This window comes from Apodemus sylvaticus, chromosome 6, assembly GCF_947179515.1.
Source record: "Apodemus sylvaticus chromosome 6, mApoSyl1.1, whole genome shotgun sequence".
Classification (NCBI taxonomy): Eukaryota; Metazoa; Chordata; class Mammalia; order Rodentia; family Muridae; genus Apodemus; species Apodemus sylvaticus.
Window position 1 is genome coordinate 53035187 of NC_067477.1, and position 21356 is coordinate 53056542.

The following is a 21356-nucleotide window of genomic DNA, read 5'->3' on the forward strand; positions in this document are numbered from 1 at the left end:
CTCTGTTTAGTCAGGACTCAGTGGCTCACCCAGGTAGCCGCACCGCAGCCTTAGCTCTGACTGTCCCCATCTAGCACCTGGCACAGTTTCCCTCATCTCTGTAGACTCCCAGAGAAACCTCTGACCCTCAACTCAAGCATCTCCATGACACATGTAAAACTTTGTGCTTAATCCATACCACGTGGACATGAAAGGGGGTCTGAAGCCCAGGGCTCCACCCAACTACTCTTAGCTCTGGACATCGTATGATGAATCGAGGGTCTGAAAGGACTCCTCCTCTCCAATTTCAGACACAAAGCAGAAACTCCAGGTGTGATGTATGGATCAACCTTCCAGAGAAACAGCCTGGTCAGCCTTCATCTTTGCCCTTCCTTGCCCCTGCACAGGTAGTCTAAGAAGGCCACTATTAACCCCACTCTCTGCTTTTGGATATATCAGTCTTCCCACCCAGAAGTAGAAGATACTTTCTATCTTAACCAGGCTGGCCTTAAGAAGTGCTTTGAGCAACAGAATGATTTTAAAATGGAGCTTAGAGGAAACAATGCTCCGGTACTTCTGGGGCCACACAGTCAGTGCACCGGCAACACCTTTGTCTCTCACCTGGAAGCCTGCATGTGGAAAGAAGTCCAACTCTATGGAGATCTCCATGCCGAGCAGAAGTCCAAGCTAAAGGGCGGGGGTGGGGGAGTGGGGGGGGCAGGCGCGTGAATGGACCAGATAGCCAAGTAAAGACATCTTTATTTTGTTTTGGTTTGTTTGTGAGTGCTGAGACCCCAGCTGACACTCTATAAACAGAACCACCCAGCTGCACCCAACTCAAACTGTAGAACTGTGGGAACTGATCATCTGTAGTCAAGCCACTCGGTTTTGAGGGTGGCTAATTCCGCGGCGATGGCCCAATGAGCCGAGTGAGCCGTCTCTGCAGCTGCCTTCCACATGACTGCCCGCCTTCTGCTTTATGCGCCAGCCATGCAGACGGCTGTAGGCCCTGGCTCCTCGGTGCGACCATTCTCCACTCATCTCGTCCAGCTAGAAGCTCCTTCCTCAGCTTCCGTTTTTGTCTACCCAGCTTCATCTCCACTTCTGCTTTGCCTCTTGCTGCTCCCACAGTTTCCCAGGACGCCGTGAACATTTCTTCATGCAGCCGTCTCTCCAACAGCAAACTGGGATGTGCTCTTCGGGTGGCTTCTGCATCTCATGTAACACTGAGACTCACTTCTGGTGGAAGTGTGAGCAAGCTCCCCCCCCCACCTCCTACCCTCCCCCTCCCCCCCCCCACTTCCAGCCCAGGCTCTCAGAACCACTTAGGGGTTACATCTGGTTGTCTAACAAAGCCCTGCCCCACTGAATTGATTAGCCACTCCCTTGTTTCTGGGTTTTTTTTTTTTCTTGCCCCACTATCTTTCAAATGTGTCTCTCTTCTTTGTAGTTACCTCAAGGCCACAACACGGGGTCTTTGTTGCTAACCTCACGAGCATGTCCCAGATAAGAAGAGGCCACAAGTGCCAGAATCCTTATCTAGGAAGCACCACTTTCCAGGAATCCTCAGAAGATTTCCACTCCTTACAGTAGCCAGAGTCATATGACAAGGACATCCTCAGCTAAGCAGAGTCCAGAGCAAACTCCTAGGAGAGCCTTGGCTTTGACCTGGAAGCACTCTCTACCTGCATCCATCTGCTTGTGGGGACCAAGGAGAAAACAGATGAGTACTGACTAGCACTGTCTGCCTCAATCTCCACCTCTAAAACAGGGTTAGAAACTCCCTTGACGAGCTGTGTGAACTTCAGAGAGATGGTGGGCAAACCTTCTTAGTCGTAGACGCATGCGTAGCAGCACTCAGGGGAAGCGGTGATATTCTTACAGTTTCTGAAGCAGCCTTTAGCCAGGATTTTTCCTGGAGGAGCAGAAGATGCATTATAGAGATGCGCTTCTGCCTCTGTGTAATTCTTTTCCAATGAATTTACTTCTTGGTTAATGGATCTTTTCTTGATAGTCTATTGAACCAAGTGTTAATAAATCCAGCTGGACTGTCATGCGACACACGAAGAGCAAGACTTGGAAAGGCCCAGAGGCCAGATTGGCAGTTTGGATACTCTGTGGCTACAGGGCTGCATATTTCTTCTCTGATTCATGGAAAAGTACACAGCACATAGACGTCAGCCACGGTTTTCAAAAAATCTCAAGACTGGAGAGTTTAAGAATCAAGTCCCGAGGTCTTAGTTGTCACGGGCTAAAAACTCGCCTGGAAGTCGCTAGTGGGAAAGCTTTTAGATCTCGCTTTATAGCTGCAGCTTCCCGTAGCACAACTGCTTCTTCTTGAAGGAAATGAGTGAGGACTTTTGTAAGACTCTTCTTTCCTTGCTAGGGAAGAGTGTGAGACAACTTTAAAAGTGAACGCATTGTCTCATATTCCTAAAATGCTTGAGAATAGAGTAGTTTCACTTCCGATGGCTCCAACTGCTCAAATGAAGGATTGAAGGATATCTCTACTGCCAGACATGTCACTCTGTGAACAAGTCCCCTGAAGCTTCTGAATGAGAGCCCATCAGTTTGGAGCCCTGCAGAAAGAAGAGGCCCTGTCCCATATAGTTCATTTTCTAAAAGTAAATTAATTAATAAAAAACAAAACAAAACTCCCAAACCAGTCCAATCTGAAACACAAGCTTACCCCAGAATCAATTACCAATCACTGTGCTAAGAAAATACGTTTCTCTTATCGGTCAGACTGGGCCTGTCTACCTTAGAGCCCAGGTAAGGCCAAGCTCTCTTCAGCCACATAAGCTGCAAGTAGGTGAAAGCTGACCTGCTGAAGTACAGACAGGATGTTCCTGTGAGCATGAGAGCCAGCTAAGACCAGCCGGGACATGGTTAGATACAGATGCAACTGGGATTACAAATACCACCATAACACAGGGGCTGGGGAGATGGTTCTGTTGTTAAAGCACTTGCTATACAAACAGAAGCATCTGCTTTCCAATCTCCAACACCCAGGCAAAAACTGCTCAATTCAATGTCACCCCAGCCTGGAAAGGGCGGAGATGGATACTTCCTGGGAGGCTGAGAGCCAGCCAGTGTTCCAAAACTACCGTAGAGAGTGACTGAGGAAGAGCCTGAGTTCTCCACAGGGGTGTGCACACATGTACACACACACACACACCATACCATAAAAATACTAGTGACATCCTTTTTTAAAAATAACTTATTTGTTTTTATTTTATATGCATCAGTGTGTGAGGTGTCAGATTCCCTGGAACTGGAGTTGCAGACATTTGTGAGCTGCTGTGTGGGTGCTGGGAAGTGAACTCAGGACCTGTGGAAGAGCAGCCTGTGCTCTTAACCACTAAAGCATCTCTCCAGCCTGACACCCTTTTTAAAATGTCAATATTCAACTCATGTTTCACATCCATTTCAAATGTCAGCACAGATAAATCTCCCTAATAAGATCAATTTTTCCATCAGTGATTTGTTTGGTTTTCTCTCTCAGTCCATCTCACAGTCTCCTATGCGTTATGGAGAGTCACACAGCCATTTATTGATCTGTGACTTGCCGCAGTCAGAGTTGGGCAACCTCATGTTCACACCAGCTTCCTGAGGATGCGGACTGCTGGCTGCTGGCTCTGCCCTAAAGCCACCAGACCTGGGAATGTAAGGAATGCAAGACTGAGAGAAGGGAAGAACTCACATGGCTTCCTCCAGAAGCATCTTTTGGGGCTATGCCCAGGAGTGGTACAGCTGGGTCTTGAGACAGAATGATTCCCAATCTTCTGTGAAACCACCAAATTGATTTCCAGAGTGGTTGTACCAGTTTTCAATCCCACAGCAATGGAGGAGTGTTCCCATGCTCCACAGCCTCACTATCATGTGCTGTCCTTTGAATTTTTGACCTTAGCCATTCTGATGGATATAAGGTGGAATCTCAGGGTTGTTTTGATTTTCATTTCCCTGATAACTAAAGGCATTAAACATTTCTTTAGGTGTTTCTTGGCCATTCGAGTCTTCTGTCGAGAATTCTGTTTAGCTCTGTACCCCACTTTTAATTGGGTTATTTGGATTGTTCGTGTCTAGCTTCTTGAGTTCTTGAAATATTTTGGATGTTAGCCCTCTGTCAGATGTAGGGTTAATTAAGATCTTTTCCCAATCTGTAGGCTGTCATTTTGTCCCGATGACAGTGTCCTTTGACTGAAGCTTTTCAGTTTCATGAGATACCATTTATTAATTCTTGACCTTAGTGTCTTGAACCATTCAAGTTCTACTCAGGAAGTTGTGCCCTGTATTGATGAGTTCAAGGCTATTCTCCGCTTTCTGTTCTATGAGATCAAGTGTGTCTGTTTTCACAAACTGAAGAGAAGGAGAAGAAAGAATTGGGGGAGGACTTGTGTGAGGACTGGGAGGAGAGGAAGGACAGGTATTGGGTTGTAAAGGGGACAAATAAATGTAATTAAAAAAGAAAAGAAAAAGAAAACCATTTGCAGAGAGAACCTAGATTTGAGAAAGCAGGCTGGCTCCTCCTCTCCATCTTCTTTTTCCTCTTCCTCCTCTTCTTCCTCTTCCTCCTCCTCCTTCAGTCAGAGTGAACTCTTTCTTAAGTTTGTGAAACCTGAAATGGAGTTGATAATATACTCAAACCCTAAGGTGGAGGAAGCTTACAAATTTCCTATTCTGAAAGGGATAGGGCTGGGGTGTGAGATGCCCACACCCCTCCTACAATAGACAAAACTGAAAACCCAGGAGACCCTTTACACACACAGACACACATAGACACACAACACATACACACAGACACACAGACACACAACACACATACACACAGACACACAGACACACAGACACACACACACACACACACACGTGCTGGAGGAGCCCCATTAACAAATCCCGAGCCTTCCTGTGATGTTCATAGTCTCTACAGGTTGTCTATTTCCTCTTCCTTCCACAGTGGCTCCATTCAAGGACACTCCCCTTGGGGAAAGGGAGGGAATCTGCTTCCCCAGAACCTCTTCTCAGCCTAGCGTGCAAGCACCTGCAGACTTCCCTCCAGGGTTTCCTGTTCAACTCAACAGGTTCTGATTATGTGAACTAATATTTGCTCACTATTAAACCGTGTTTATTCTAGTAAAAGGCAAACTTTCAAAGACAGGGGTTAGGCAAACCCCAGAAAAAAAAATCTCAATGTTTATGCCAAGGCACGTCTGTTTCCCGCCACTCAGAGTCCCTCATTGCCCAGTCATTATGAATATTTGCCTTTCAGACAGTTTGCCCCAACTCTTCTCCTTTTGAAGGACAAACGTTCTCTCTTTCACTTCCTGCCTCGCCTGGTGGAGCAGAGCTAGACTGGTTTTCCCTCAGATGCCATATCTTGCTGTGTGGAAATGGCGGCTGCTGGCCCCTTAATAAAGACTGGAGGAGAGAGGGCCCTCTCGGAGGTGCAGGGGTGGCTTCCCCTTGTGTGGCTTCTGAGTCATGGTTCTGAACCAGGAGCCGAGAACTGTCTGAGCTTCTGAGGTGTATTGTTTCCCAATTCTTGTCAAGCAGATCACACAGTCCGTCTCACTGCCAAGTTTCTCCCTCACAATTCTGACATGTTTGTCCCCAAACATGTTCATTTCCCATAACGAAAAAAGCCTGAGGGAGGAAACAGAATATCATAACTCAAGCACAGTAAAGATGGAAAGACATCCTTAAATGTGATAGAGACTCTTAATCCCGTGTTGTTGATGCTTGCTACAGTCAAACTTTCTCATTGTGAGTTTAATAATTTAGCCCCCAAACACACACGCACACGCACACGCACACGCACACGCACGCACACGCATGCACACGCACACGCACACGCACACACCTGCTCACACTGTAGATCATCTTAGGAAAGTTGGCCAAAAAAAAAAAAAAACAAAACCAAAAAAACAAAGAAAAACCAACCTCAGTCTGAGTCAATCAACTAACCGGAAGTGAGTCAGGCTATCCACAAAGCAGGCGGAAGGAGGAACATATGTGGTCACCCTGCTAACTCCGCAGAGCCCCCTTACACATTACCCCAAATTTAAACTACACTAGATATTCGTAGTGCAGTAGATCTTCAAAAAGGCAAGACACGCCCTTCCTCTTGTATGAACTGGTTCCGTGATGACAGAAAGAAAACTTTCGATATACATCACAGATATAAATAGCGGTCTCTGCTGACCTCACCCTTGACTTCCTCAAAACTCCAAGACTTCATTTCCCTCCCAAAATGTGTGGGAAAATACACCTGTTCCTTTGAAAACTGGCACATTGGCTGCTCCGTCGTCAGTTTCCCTCTGATACTGCAGAAGCAGCCCTGAAGAAAGACCACACGATGGCCGTTAGGGAGAGGTCGCACTTCACTACAGCATTCTGCTTCTTCTTTCTGCACAAAAGCACAAAATCTGGGTATGCGACTCTTAAAATCAAAGGAAAATCTAATCTCAGCCTTTCTGCTGCTGTAAACAATCCAGCCATAAAACATGCCCATGAAGAAAGAAAACCTTGTAATCACATATGTACAACACACACACACACACACACACACACACATTGCTTCCAGAGCAAGAGCCAGCAAATCCTTAAAATGTGAAACCATAAAGGCAAACAGCGAGACTTGCGCTTCAGGCCCCTCGGATGACACTGCTGGAGCTCAGCCCACAAAGCAATCTTCCAGAAAAGCAGCCCAGCCGGTTGTAGATAGTCAGATCTGCAGCCTCAACCAAGCTCTCTGTCGAGAGAAGGGGGACGTTGCCGCGCCCCACCCTACCAGACTCCAGTCCCACAACCTGTTAACCAAGGTAGCAAGGCATCAGGCTTCATTCACCACAAGCATGCAGGGAAGAGGAGGGTGCGAGCACCGGGCGGGCGGGCGCTGGTGGAAGGGCGAGCAGGGTGCGAGCACCAAGCCCTGAGCTGCGGCCGGAGAATCTGCACAGAGCCACGCGACTATGCACTGAGCACAGGCTTGCCGTGCGAGACCCATCTCGGATTAGGGGGGAAATGGGGCAGCTTCGGCCATCCTTTGTCCTCTTGTGATCCCTCAGCCAGACAAGAAAATGGTTTTCTCTGGTCAGCTTTGCCTTAGGAGGTCATTACAGGAAGCCAGTCTAGGGGTTGTAAATTCAAGCTAGTTTTCTCTCCTGGGGATCGAAACAGTACAAACAAAATGTGAGGTTTCGGCTTGGATTAGGGGGCACTGGAGCCTGAGGAAGGAGTGGCCTTCCTATCCCACCCCCGTGGCCTCGGAGGTTCCAGGATGGAGCCTTTCTTCTGCTAGACACACAAATTCGTGGGGCCACATTCTGTTCTCTAAGAGCGAGCAAGCAAGCGAGGCGGCATTAGCCTCAATGAGACCGTAACAAGCTCACTCAAGAGAGACTTCAGAGTGGAAAAAAATGAGCTTTAAATGTTTTTATAGTTTCTTATCTCTTTGATGTTATCTTCTGTTTTGAGATGTTAAAAATAGATATTAAGAGCTCTAAGCAGTAAATGGTTTAATTTTATTCATCCCCCGAGTGCTAGATAATTAATTGGTCTCTGCTCCTCACCCTCGAAAATAAAATCTGGACTGATTAGAAAGCCTACCATGAAAAACAAAACACAATGAGTCTTTGAAGGAAACAAAAGTGAAGTCTTACAATTTGAGAGAGAAAGGAGCTTTCTTAACCAACTATAAAATGCAGAAAACATAAAGAAAAGCAATTACAGATGTGATTATATGAAGGTGTTAAACTTGGCGAAATAGAAGGCACACTATAAACAAAGACTAGGAGAAATTACAACAGAAATAGCACAGAATTAAAGAGCAGAACAAACAAAGCGTACTCGAATCAATACTAAGGCACAAGCCACCCGACAGCAAACGAACAAATAATCATGGGGAATTCACGGATGAATCGGTCAAGTTGATTAGAGCCTCAGCCCTCACCCTGGAGTTTCACCCTCTACATACATACAAAACCAGACGCGCACGCGCACACGCACACGCACATACTACATAAAAGACACAAGCATGCTCATGGCCAAAAGCTAGAAACAGCCCGATTGCCCGTCTGTAAACAAGCATGGTGGTATAGCTCACATAATGGGATATAATAAGCAACGTAAATAAATATCTCACAGCTATACACAAGGCTAGCTCAAATGTGCTGTTGAACAAGGAGCATGCTTCCGATTATATAAAGGGGAAGTGGGCGTGATCAGTCTCTAGCGGTTAGCTGTCGAGAGGCCGGTCATCTTCAGTGGAACCTCTGGTAATATTCCAGTCCTTAACCTGCTTTATGAGCAAGAATTCATCTTGTGCTAATTGAGCAGTACACTGTATTTTGTATACTTTTTTGTGTATTTTTATAACTCAAGAAAAATACAAATTGTCAATACTAAGATAATAGGCTGAAAAGCCCAACTGGCACATAGGGCAATGGTGTTTAAAGTACACTGTTCATTCCTGCACATGATGTTGGAAATATATAATTTTAAAAACCAGAGCATCAGCAGTTAAGAGCAGTGGCTGCTCTCCCCGAGGACCTGGGCTTGGCTCCCAGCTCCCACATGGTGGATCACAGTCATTTATAAGTTCAGTTTTAGGAAATCTGGTGCCCTCTTCTGGCCTCCATGTGTACCAGGCACACACATGATACACACACACACACACACACACACACACACACATGCACGTGCACAGACAAACACCTATACATACAATAAAAATAAATTATCTTAGGGCTAAAGAGATGGCTTAGTGGTTAAGAGCAACAACTGCTCTTCTGAAAGTCCTGAGTTCAAATCCCAGCAACCACATGGTGGCTCACAACCATTCCTAATGAAATGTGACTCCCTCTTCTGGAGTATCTGAAGACAGCTATACTGTACTTAAATATAATAAATAAATCTTTAAAAAAATAAATAAATGATCTTTATAAAGAATGATAGTACTTAGGGTTGAACAGATTTTTCAGGAAGAAACGTGGCATTACTGATCAAAAACTTAAATGTGCATGCCTTAGGAGCCAAAGTACACTCCTAAGAAATGGCCTGGTGTAGTGGCAAGTGCCCAAATTTAATCCCAATACTCAGAAGGCAGATGTAAGGTGGATCTCTGTGATTTTGAAGCCTCTCTGGTCTACAGAGTGAGTTCCAGGACAGCCAGAACTACACAGAGAAACCCTGTCTTGAAAAACAAAATAAACAAACAAAAAACTATAACCATCCTTAAATGTACATGCCCTGAACCAAAAAGTCCCACTCTTTAGAATACAGCCCTCGGAAGCACTAACCCTTGTACACATAAGTTTGTGACAAAAGTGTCCATTGCAGCACTATTTGCAGTGGTGGGAAACGAAAAACCGCATGTGCCGCTTGCCAGAGTAGGGAGTAGTAAATCTGTACTACAGCCATTGAACCTAGAAGAAACGTGTCTGTTGCAGGAAGTAAACATTAAAAATAATTAAAAATTAGCACGAGAAAATTAAAAATGAAATTTGCTGTAGCTTATTTCTCAAAGACCTTACAATTCATTTATCTAAGACCTCCCCTTAGATACATACAAGTTGTAAGCATACAAGTTGTCATGTGTTTGCCTAAGATGTAACTCTGGGTTTGATCCCTAAAACCACAGATATTGGTGCACAGTGGGTTGACCAGATGGCTCAGCAGTTCAAAGAACTTTTCTCCAAGTCTAAACAACAGTATTTGATTCCAAAACGTATGTGGTGAAGAAGAGAATCAGTGCCCACAAGTTGTTCTCTGACCTTCACAAGAGCACTGTAGCACCTACGCACATATACATAAATAAATGTAATAGACCATAGTGTGTGCCTGGAATCCTAGCATTTTGAAACACAGAAGAAGGAAGAGCAGGAGTTCAAGGTCATCCTTTACTACACAACTACTTTGGAGCCAACCTGGGCTACAAGAGACTTTGTCTCGAATTTTTAAGGTTATTAAAAATAAATAAACAGACCATGCAGACTGGACCCCGAAATATATTTAACTTCTCTCTCCAGATTCACAATGCAGAAACACTGTGAGAGTCTGGATCAATCCAGCAAGCCTGACCCAGTAGAAGGCAATTTGTCCCACAGCTTCTGTGAGGAGCTGTGTCCTCCCTCTCAGAAATGCCAGCTCCTATGCCAGTCAATAAGCTCCTGGGTGTGTTTCTGAAGCATTTTTCAATAATTAACTAATCTGCCCGAGGGTGGGGCAGGCCAGCGCTCCCACAGCTGGGGCACTCCCTGCAGATGCCCACTTTTGGAATGTGAAGACTTCCCCAGGACAGGGTTACCCTCCCTTGGGGCCAAACTCCCCGGAGAGAGAGAAAACAGGGTCCTCTCCCTTAACATGCTTTTGCATGTTTCCTCCCTCACCTTCCTCCCTCAGGCCCTACCTCACACTCTGTGTCAGCCTGGGCTCCTACCTCGCACGCCGTGTCAGCCTGGCAGCTATTCCTAAGACAGGGCCCTGGACTGTGCATTTTAAAAACATATTTCCTGTGGTAAAACATACAGGATGAAATTTACCATTGTGACTTTTCCTCAGTCTCAACTATAATAATTTTAAGTATACATCTCAGTGGCATTGAGTATATTTGTTATGTTGTATAGTTTTTCCTGCTATCCATGTTTTTGATCACCTCGAACCAAAACCTCATACCACAAGCTAGTAACTCCTGAGTTCCCATCCCCCAGTCCTTGTGACATCTCTTGGACTTTCTATCTCATCCCGGGCACTTGTTCTAGCTTACTTTCTATTCCTGAAATAAATACCAGGACGAAAAGCACCCTGAGGAGGGAGGAGTGGACATATTTGGTTTATTCATGGTTCATGGTCCATCGTGAAGGGAATCAAGGCAGGAACCTGGAGGCAGAGACTGAAGTTGCTTACTGACTGGCTCTCCATGATTTACTCGGCTTGCTTTTATATATTTATATCTATATATCTATATTTATATCCATATCTACATATAGATTTATAGATATAGCCCAGAGCTATGTGCCAGGTTGGCACTGCCCACAGTGGTCTGGGCCCTCCTAAATCAATCACTAATCAAGGAAATGCCCCACAAACTTGCCTAGAGGCCAATCTGATGGAGGCAGTTTCTCAGTTGAGATTCTATCATCCCAGAATCTCAGCTTTTATCAAGTAATAAAAAACTAGCCAGGACAGGACCCTATAGACCCAGCATCTTACCACATTCATCCTTTTGGTATCTTGGTCTCACTCAGAACAGTGTTGTCAACTTTGCCAAACATGCACATAACAGAATTTCCCTCACTTTCCTGTGTATTATTTATATGCTATTCTTTTAAATCAACCTACCCATTAATGGGCAGGCTGCTTTAGCTTCTGGCTATTTTTCATAATGCTGCTGTGGGCAGCGTCACACTGTATCACTTGAGTTCCTACTTGCATTTTTTATAATATATATATATTATATTAATATATGTGCATAATACATATTATATGTAATTTTAATATATACACACACCTAGGAGAAAACTCATTGGATTATGTGGTGTTTTATTTTGCCTTTTGGAGAAACTGCCGAACTGCTTTCTACTTGTAAGACCCCGACTGATCTCAAAAACAGCTGTACCCTTTTGCATTCCTATTGACTATCTGCAAACATTCCACTCCGTCCACACCAGCGCTTGCTTTCTGGCTTTGGTTCTGATACTGTTCTCATGGGGACATAGTAAGTTCTTGGATTTGTTGTTTTTCATGATTATTTTAGATATTTGGGATTTTTTGATTCTATATGAGTTCTAAAGTAAGTTTTTCTATCTCTGTGTGAAATAATATCACTGAGCCTTTAATAGGGATTGTATAAAATAAGCATATGAATTTGGGTACCATTTTCATCTTAACAGTATTGAATTTTCCAATCCACAAACAGAGAGTATCTTTCTCTGCCCTTCCCTCGGCTGTAACATCTTGCAGCAATGTTCTACTGTATAGGAGCTTTAGATCACACTGGTTAGAATCACTAGGGTATGTTCCACTTATGACATTATTGTAAGTGGAATTGCTTTCTTAATTTTCTTGCAAGTATGTTGAATTCCTGTTTCAGCTTCACTGCATTTTGGTGGTGGTGGCATGGTACATTGGACATGGTGCACTTGTGTACATGTGCGTGTGTGTGTGCACATGTGTATGTGTGCATGTTTGTATGTGTGTATGAGAGAGAGAGAAAATGTGTGTGTGTTTGTGTGTTTGAATTGGTCTTAAGTAGCCCAAAATGGACTCAAGCTTACTATGTAATCAAGAACGGCTTTGAACTCCTGATCCTCTAGCCTCTACCTCCCATTTGCTAGAATTACAGATGTATACCAGCATCACCAAGTTTTCTGTGCTACTGAGAATAAAACCAGGGCTTAATGCATACTAGGCAAGTGCCCCGAGTAATACCCCAAGATTCCTGCTTTGATTTATTTTTTTAATGTGTAGAATATTTTTTGGGGGGGGGTTGTTGGGTTTTTGGTTGGGTTGGGGGGGCATGGATTTTGTTTTTGTTATTTGTTTTTTCTTGAGACAGGGTTTCCCTGTCTAAACCTGACTGTCCCAGCACCAGTTTGGCCTAGAACACTGCCTCCCAACTGCTGGGATTAAAGGTGTGTACCACCACTGCCTTGCTAAAGTTTTCTACAAGTTAGAACATGCCGTCTGCAAACAGATAATTTTATTTATTTTTCCAATTTCTATGTGTCTTATGTCTTTTCACTACCCACTTGAGCTACTTCAGATCTTATGTTGAATTGTTGTTGTGTGACATATTCAGTATGCACTATGAGACTGCAGCTCTTATTCCTGATTTAAGAAGAAGCACTTTCAGCTTCTCACCTTTAGGTAATGTTGCTAGAGTTTTCCATACTGTCTTTATCACACTGAAGAAGTTCCCTCCCGTTGCTAGTTCACTGAGTATCTTATAACATAAAAGGATATGAATTAGGTCAAATGTGTTTTCTGAATCAATTAAGATGGCCATCTGATCATTTTCTCCATTTTATTAATGGTAGTTTACAATGATTAATTTGCATATGCACAGCCAACCTTGTCTTTTGGGAATAAACCCCACTTGGTTATTGTGTATAACCCTTCTAATATGTTGTTTAATTTTATTCACTAAAATTGTGCTGAGGACTTTTACAGTCTGCATTCCCAACAGAGATTGGCTGATACCTTGATTTTCTTGTGGTATCTTTTTCTTACTTCTAACTCAGGTTAAAGCCAGGCTCATAGAATAAATTAGGAAATATCCCCTTTTCAAGTTTTTGAAAAACCTGAAGAAGCATTGGTGTTAAATCTTTTGTAATGTTGGTTGGGATGCACCTGTGAAACCATCTGGTTCTGCAAAGTATTTTTTAGATAATTCCCTGGCTAGGCCTGTATGTTGAGTTTGGCTTGGAGCCAAGAACAAAAAATGTCTGATTTAAGCACCTTCAGGCATAACTCCTGATAGACTCATAACATAGATAGGAGGAAATAGGGAGCAAGCAGGGAGGGAGGAAGGGGAATTTAAGTAAGAAATATAACCCACTACCATCATCTAGAAATAGATGTCTGAGGGAGAATGGGTGTGGTGGTTCCCACCTGTAATCCTAGCACTTTGTAATCCAAGCAGTGAGAGGCTGAGGCAGGAGGACAGCCAAGAGACCAGCCTGTGCCACACAGTGAAGTCCTATTACGCAGTGAATTCCTGCCCAGGGCATTAGAATTCAGTTACTGAGCCTAAGAACCAAAAGAAGCCTCAGACAAAGCAGGAATTCACCAGTGGGTGGCTTATACCTCTCACTCTTCCGTTATACAGACGGACAGACAGGCATGTGTGCATGCGCGCGCGCGCGCGCGCGCACACACACACACACACACATCAACTCCCTACCCCCACTTGCACCCTATCTCCAATTTAGTGCCCAGTCTGCAGCCAGTAGCGTTCTGGGTAAGTCCTTGGTCTGAAGGAGGGTGAGTAGAGGTGGTAACAGGAGCTCACGCTAGGTAATTCTCTGAGTTAAATGACCCTTCTGAGCAGTAATAGGTCAGACAGGTCACAGAGTCAGGGAAGACGAGGCTTAGTGGCACAAATAGTTTAATTTGTGGTAATTTTTCATTCAGACTTTTTTGCTCTATTTGTGCACAAGGCACCAAGATCAGGGACAAAGGAAACATTGAAAACACAGAAAAGTCTTCAGTTTCCTCTGCCCTTTCTGCTCAGCCTCTCTTGTCCCTGACTCTCTCTTTCTCCTGTTTAAGTTTCTAGCAAAAACTTGCTGGGCCACTTAGAGAGGAATTAATTTAATATTTGAATAGTTATCTAGCTGGTTCTCCTTAGGGGCAAGCAGCCCTGCCCGGATCCAAGCCAGAACAAAGGATGAACAAAATCGACCTAGCTGAGCTGAACTGAGAAGGCCCCAGCCATCCTGCAATACCAGGAGACATCACTCCCTGTGAGTCACGGCCTCCCACGCCCAGCAGGGTGTAGAAACTCAACAGAAACCTGAATAGAGTAGTAGGAACCAGTCAGGCAGGAAAACACTCCCCTGCTGTTAATGTGATTTAAAAAAAAAAAAAAAAAGGTTCAATCCTGCTTCAAGATGGAACACAGGAAGAACCTTCTCAGTCCTTTAGACAGAAACAATGTATCCCTAGGAAACAAGGATTGTCAAAAGATCAGACCCCACTCTTGAAGGACGCGTAACCACAAACCCTGGAAGCTCTTCTCACCTTTGTTTTGTATTAAGATGAGTGTTCTTCAGAGCCGAGATTGACCAGGTGGCCATCAGAGATAAATAGGCATTCACACCGGTCCTAGCAGCTGCTCGGCGTCCCGCCCACTCTTTCCGGTACAGTGGAGAAGAAGCTATAGCACTGCTCCAATAAATCACACCAGGCTCAGAGATGAAAGACCTAAGTAAGACGGTAGCATCATCAAGCTGGGCATGGTGTGAGTTCCAGGCTAGCCTGGTCTACAGAGTGAGTTCCAGGACAGCCAGGGATACACAGAGAAACCCTAAACAACAAACAACAAAAGACTGTAGTAGCAGCAGCAAGATAAACCTATGAATGAAAAAAAAATCCCCAAATTTGAAACAACTATACATAGACAGAATACGGCTCCAATATCCTGAGCCACCGTTATATCACAAGACTGAAGGGCAAGTGGAAAGCCCTCTGGGCCTCCAAAGGTACAGCAGCTCCAGCACCACAGAAATACCAAGGTCTCTGCCTCTTCAAACAAAGTCTCAAATAAATGGGCACAGTCATGATCATTGCTAGCAAGCAATACCGCGCACTCGGTTGTTCTGCACACTCGCTTGTTCTGCGCTGACTGCTGATTTGACCAGAAGCTACCTTTAGCTTCCCTAACACACACACACTTTCCACTCACCAGTTAAGCGCATCTGAGAACACCGCTCTGCCACTCTATAGAAAGTCACCCTTTTAAATTGTTCTGTAGGTACCTGCTTCCCTTGACACAGGCTTCCTTTGTAAACAGGCACTAAAATAGAGGTTTGTAATTAGTATTCTGGGGAGGCAAGTGTGGGGTAGAGCCAGGCTCAGCTGGAGAAAAGGAGAGGCAGGTAGGATAGGTCTTTGCTATTTAAGGCCACCACTATCCAGCCTTGGAAATCTGTAGCAATTTGAATGTAAGACACAGACAGCTTTCCTGAAGCAGTACCTTTTCTTGTCTCTGTCTACAACCAGTAGCCTCATGGTAGACTCTCAATTTGTTATTTAAATTGTATCTTTTCCAGGTCTTCCTAATTGTCACTATTTTAACCCTTTTCCCCCTTTCCTTTTTTTGAGGGAGTGGGGTGGGGTAGGGGGGTGGGGTAGTGACCTTGAGAAGGGATCTCTTGTGGCCCTCACCAACTCCAATTTGCTATGTAGCCGATGACCTTGAATTCTGCCTGACCTTCCCACTTCTATCCCCAAAGTGTGAAATTACACATGCACCGAACCTTTGATGTCTAAACCTAAGCCTAGAAGTCACATTTAAACTCTCAGCCTTCCAAACCCCTTCTGCAGAGCGCAGCAGCACTGGCCAGGCTGTGACAAATCCTCAGGTCTCCATCTTCTAAACCCATCACTGCTGTATGAAGCGCTGGTGCAAATCCAAGTGCTGATCATGGTTTGCAGTTTTGTCCCCATCTGAGGGGACACACTCCCATGGCATTCTATAGCATCACTGATTTCTCAGGACTTAGACGTTCTGCCTCTCCTACCCTGAAACATCTCCCCCTCTTTCCACCAATTCCTCTCCATATTTGGAGAGTAAATACCTGATCACTTCCCTCTAACCCCAGCAAGTGTGTCAGCTTCGTAGAACAGAGGACCTGGTTAATATTTGAGTTTTTAACTCCCTTGCTTTTACCTCTGGCCTTAGTCCACAGTGGCCTCTACTGAATGAATTTGTGTCTGGAACAACTAATTGACTAAACTAGAAAAAGTATGTCCTCTGATTCCATTTCTTTTTTTTCTTTTTCTTTCTTTTTTAAAATAGATTTTATTTTTACACGTGTGTGTGCATGAACATGTGTGTGTGGGGAACCAGCAAAAGCCAGAAGAGGTGTTAGTGGGTGCCAAGGAATATGGATATGTGGGTGCTGAGAACTGAACTCAGGTCCTCTGGAAGAACGGTGAGTGTTCTTAACCACGGATCCATCTCTCCAGCCCATGTTCTGTTTATTTGGAGCACTTAAAGATCAAACCATGGGTCTTGGGCATACTAGAAAACACTGAACCACTGAGCCACATCCCCAGCCTTGAAAGAAGTGCTTCTTCTACCCCATTGTGTATGAGCTTGTGTTTTTGCCAAGACTAGCACAGGGTTTTAAAGGTAACAGAAAGGTGGCATTCAGCAAAGCTATCTTCAGAGTAAACTAACAGCTCCAGCCAGTTCTCTTTACACCCCATTTCTTCAAATGAGACAAACCTTAGGCACACTCCCTAACGCCTGCAGGTGTTCGGTGATCACACCCAGCTTTGTATTGTACTTTGTAAGGATGTGATTTCTGAATAGACTGTAAGCAGTGTTGTACTCCCTGCATAAGCCAGAAGCTTGTGTAGTAATCCAAATTCCATGCAGACTAAAGGAGAATTCCCTTTCGTAAAATAAGTAAGTAAATGACTAAGTACAGCCCACTCAGAACTGAGATCCAAGAGAGGCTAAGCCTGGCCCAGAAAATCTTGACATACAGTGCAACAAATCAAAGTAACATCCAGTTTTCAGTCTACTTCTGAGCGGATGGGTGTGCGGAGAGTGCTGGCGGGCACCTCTAATCCCAGCATTTCCTGCGCGAGGCAGGAAGATACCAAGTTTCAGGCTAGCCTGAGCTACGCAGAGAGAACAGCCTAGAAAAAATAGGAAGAAGATAAGAAAGAGGAAGTAGGGAGGAGGAGATTGAAGAGGGAAGGAAGAAGAGGAAGAAGAAAAAAGGGAGGAGAAGCGGGGTGGGGGGTGGGTGGGGTGGGGGTGGCTGCATGCCTTTAATCCCAAACAGGCAGAGTTCAAAGCCAGCCTGGACGACAGAGCAAGTGCCACGGCAGCAGGGCTACACAGAGAAACCCTATCTTGAAAAATAAAACAAGAAGAGAAAGAGGAGGAGGAGAGGAAGAGGAGGAGGAGGAGAGGAAGAGGAGGAGGAAGAGGAGGAAGAAGAGGAGGAAGAGGAGGAGGAGAAGAAGAGGAGGAGAGAAAGAGGAGGAGGAAGGGGGGAGGAGGAGAAAGAGGAGGAGGAAGAGGGGGAGGAGGAGAAAGAGAAAGCTGACAGGAAAGCACCAGGACTGAATGTCTCCTGGTGCAACGTTTTCTTTATTTTGTCTTCGAAATACCCACCCTGAGGAGAGCTCTCAAAGAGTTTATATAATATGCCCTGAAGAAATTGCCACATTCAGCACTAATCCCTCTCTCTTTAAAAAATATGTTTCTAGTAGCTCATTGTCAGCAGAGAAAATACTCAGCCTCCTCCGCTGCCACTTCCAGAGGGAGTGCTAGAGAAAACACAGCCAGCCGGTGTTGTAGTCACTGCAAGGAGTGGGTGGGAAGTCACCGCGGAGTGGGTACACCCGCAGGTAGAGGACTCTGCCGCGGCGGGGACAAGGTAGTGAGCAAAGCTCTGGTGTGCAGCCGGGCTTCAGGAGTGCCGACTATGCCCAGGAGCTGCGGGGGAGCCAAAGAGCATTCTAACCCTCTCTAATACTGATGACTTACAAAACTCTGGGTTGGGACTGGAGAGATGACTCCATCTTTAAGAGCCCTTGCTGTTCTCCCAGAGGACCTGGGTTTGATTCCCAGAACCTGTAACAGGGACCAAGACCTTAGCAGTCCCCAGAGTTTAACTCACCTGACTCTGTGATACAAGTGCCATTCGAGCTATAAAGCTCAGTGTATAGACAGCACCACCTGCCAAACGAAAACAAAGGCCTATTCCATCAAAGTCCATAGTTCTTGGAAAATCTCTAAATGCACTAACCTTACTTTTGGGCTTCTTCAGTTCTGTTTCTGGCTAATTTTTCTTGTTAACTGAAGTATGTCAACCCAGGACATGGATTTTGTGCTTAAAAGCAAGGCTCAGGGCTACGCTGGGACCCCGAATACCCAGTGTAGTCAGCCCTGACTAGTAAAGGTTTTCTATTGGCTTGAACCCTGTCTGAGCAGTCTTCTCTGGTGACTGCTCCACAACATTACCCACACGGCTGCTCCGAGCTGTGACTCGAGTTCCAGGAGGTCCAATGCCATTGTCTGCCTCTTCAGTCACACATGTGGTGCACAGATACACATGAAGGCAAATCACCCATGTGTTGATAAGTTATTTCTCCACCAGTGAAACGAGCCAGTTCAAGCCACGTTAGATATAAACACAGGTTTATTGGGAAGATGCTCGGGAGAGGTCACTGGCCCCAAGGACCAAGGCCAAGGACATCACGATGGAGGAGTGGGGTAGCAGAAAGAGAGAAAGGGCACTCCTGCAGAGAGAGAGAGAGAGAGAGAGAGAGAGAGAGAGAGAGAGAGAGAGAGAGAGAGAGAGAGAGAGAGAAAGGGAGGAAGGGAGGAAGGGAGGAAGGGAGGAAGGGAGGAAGGGAGGAAGAGAGAGAGAAAAGGAGAGACCAAAACTTCTAGATTATATAGAAAAGAGCCTCTAGGGGGGAAGGGCAACCCAGCCCTGGGGCTGGAAAATTCAGGGTTGAGGGTAGGGTTTGATAGGGGATATTGGGAGAACTTGGAGGCCAGGTCTGCTTTGATATATAAAATATGCACTTCAGTCCCTTATCCTAGGGTCCAAAACCAACCTATGTAAAATAAAAATAAATCTTCAAAACAAACAAACAAAAAACCAACGTTTGCATTTTTTCCTCTTAAAAAGCCATAGTCTCCTGGGGGGGGGGGGGGAGTCAAAATCATCACTAAAAGGAAAATACTGGGTTAAAAAACAAAAAAGTGTTTTACTTGCAGAGTGCCTTCATCAATCACATTCACGGTTCCCTTTAAATGACGCAGGTTGTTCGGCTAACCGTTTACGTGAAACTTGAATGTATGAGGGAACTTGCCATAAACTCTAAACCGCGGTAAAGGTAGCTGGGAGAGGCGGTGAAGTTCGGTGAGCTAGCAAAAGGCTGTGTGATTCCAACCTTTATGAAACACCCTTTGTGTGCCAACCAGGCACGATGATTCTGGAAACTCAGGAGGCCCAGGATGAACGGTGTCTGCCATCAGAGAAGGCAGTGCTGAGGAAGACACGGACATAAATATCCAGCTCTGGAGGGGCATAGGCGGTGCAACCGGCAGGAAAGAGTGTAAGCTGGACGTGGGTGCAGGCCTGCCTCGTGGGTGCAGGCCTGCCTCGTGGGTGCAGGCCTGCCTCGTGGGTGCAGGCCTGGCTCAGAACGTTACTCCCATCAAGGCAAGGACAGGAAGAGGTACTTGCCTCAGGCACGGAATTTAAGAAGGTTTCAAAAAGCTCATGATCCAAGAAAAATAATGCTCTAACACCATATTTTTAATAACCAAGATCAATACACTAAATCTATGGTGTACAAAATTAGCAGTGATTTAAGTCAAAGATAGCTGTGCCAAGCCACGTGTGAGCCAGAGGCAAGGGGGGAAAAAGTACACTACTTTATACTGTGCTAGTGTGTTTTTCATCGTTAATATTTCTCCAGAACGTTGATATTGCTGAAAAGTAGGTGTACGAGTGCTTCTGGGTCTGGTGTTTTTGTTGTTGTTGTTGTTTGTTTTTTGTTTTTGTTTTTTTGTTTTTTGTTTTGGTTTTTTCAAGACAGGGTTTCTCTGTGTAGCCCTGGCTGTCCTGGAACTCACTCTGTAGACCAGGCTGTCCTCAAACTCAGAAATCCACCTGCCTCTGCCTCCCAAGTGCTGGGATTACAGGCGTGCACCACCACCACCCAGCTCTGGTTCTGTTTAAAGTTAAATATTTTGATGCCACACAGAATTAGAAACAAAATTATATTCCTTGTTTTAACGGAAGTAAATGTATTATGAACTTTGAAGCCCTGGGTGAGTTTTGTTGATGTTGTTTGTTTTTTAAAAACCATCTGTGCCTCAATTTTCTCTTGCATAAAAAGAGGAGAGGGCATAGCTTAGGGAGTAGAGTGCTCACCTAGCATGCACAAGACCCTGGGTTAAATCTCTGACACCATGTAAACTGGGGATGGAGGAACACTCTCAAGACTGGTCTGTGTCAAAAAGAAGAACGTGATCAGGAAGTAGAAGCGGGGGAGGGGAGAAGGAGAAGGAGGATAAAAGGGGAAGAAGAAGAGGGGGAGGAGGAGTTTGAGGTAAATGAGTTTGAGGCCAACCTAGGCTATAAATGAGATCTTGTCTCAAAAGTGGGGAGAGGGGAGAGAGATCCAGCAAGGAGCTTGAGAACACAGACTCTCTCCCACACTGGACGTCAAGATGAAGATGGTTTGTCGTAAGCCCCTTGGACAGTGGCTACACCCAGCAAATTCTCTTCAAGGCAAGCTCTTGTCATTCTGTCATTATCAGACAATTAGGATTCTGGATATCAGAGGTTGGAGAGGATATCAGTTTCTATCTGCATGAGTGCCTTTCTAGCACACCCTCAGCTCCTGAATGGATGCTTGGTGGGCAGAGGACTTCGCGATGTGCTCTCCTCTGTGCAGTATGACCAAGGCTCAGTCCTATAACAAACACTCAGGAACTATTTAATTTTTTTTATCTGAAAAGTAATCAGAAAGTGCTTTGCTGAGATGAGACTCATATTGGACTTGAATAAATAATAATAATAAAAGTAAGAGAGGAGTGGGGTGGTGAGGGAAGAGATGAAAAAGTTAAGTGTTTCTAACAATAACGCCCAGCTGGAAATAGCCACTAG

At 45.0% G+C, this 21356-nt stretch overlaps 1 long non-coding RNA gene across 3 annotated transcripts; it reads right to left on the bottom strand.

Annotated features, from left to right (window-relative positions):
• Nucleotides 1–3992: 3992 nt before the first annotated feature.
• Nucleotides 3993–14816, bottom strand: LOC127687281 (uncharacterized). Of its 3 annotated transcripts, none has more exons than XR_007978368.1 (3): nt 14722–14816; nt 6248–6385; nt 3993–5622 (listed from the first exon to the last, which is right to left on the bottom strand). It is a non-coding gene; the product is annotated as an uncharacterized LOC127687281 (long non-coding RNA). The 3 variants fall into 3 exon arrangements; XR_007978366.1 differs by lacking the exon at nt 14722–14816 and adding an exon at nt 6789–7117; XR_007978367.1 differs by lacking the exon at nt 14722–14816 and adding an exon at nt 6617–6782.
• Nucleotides 14817–21356: the final 6540 nt, after the last annotated feature.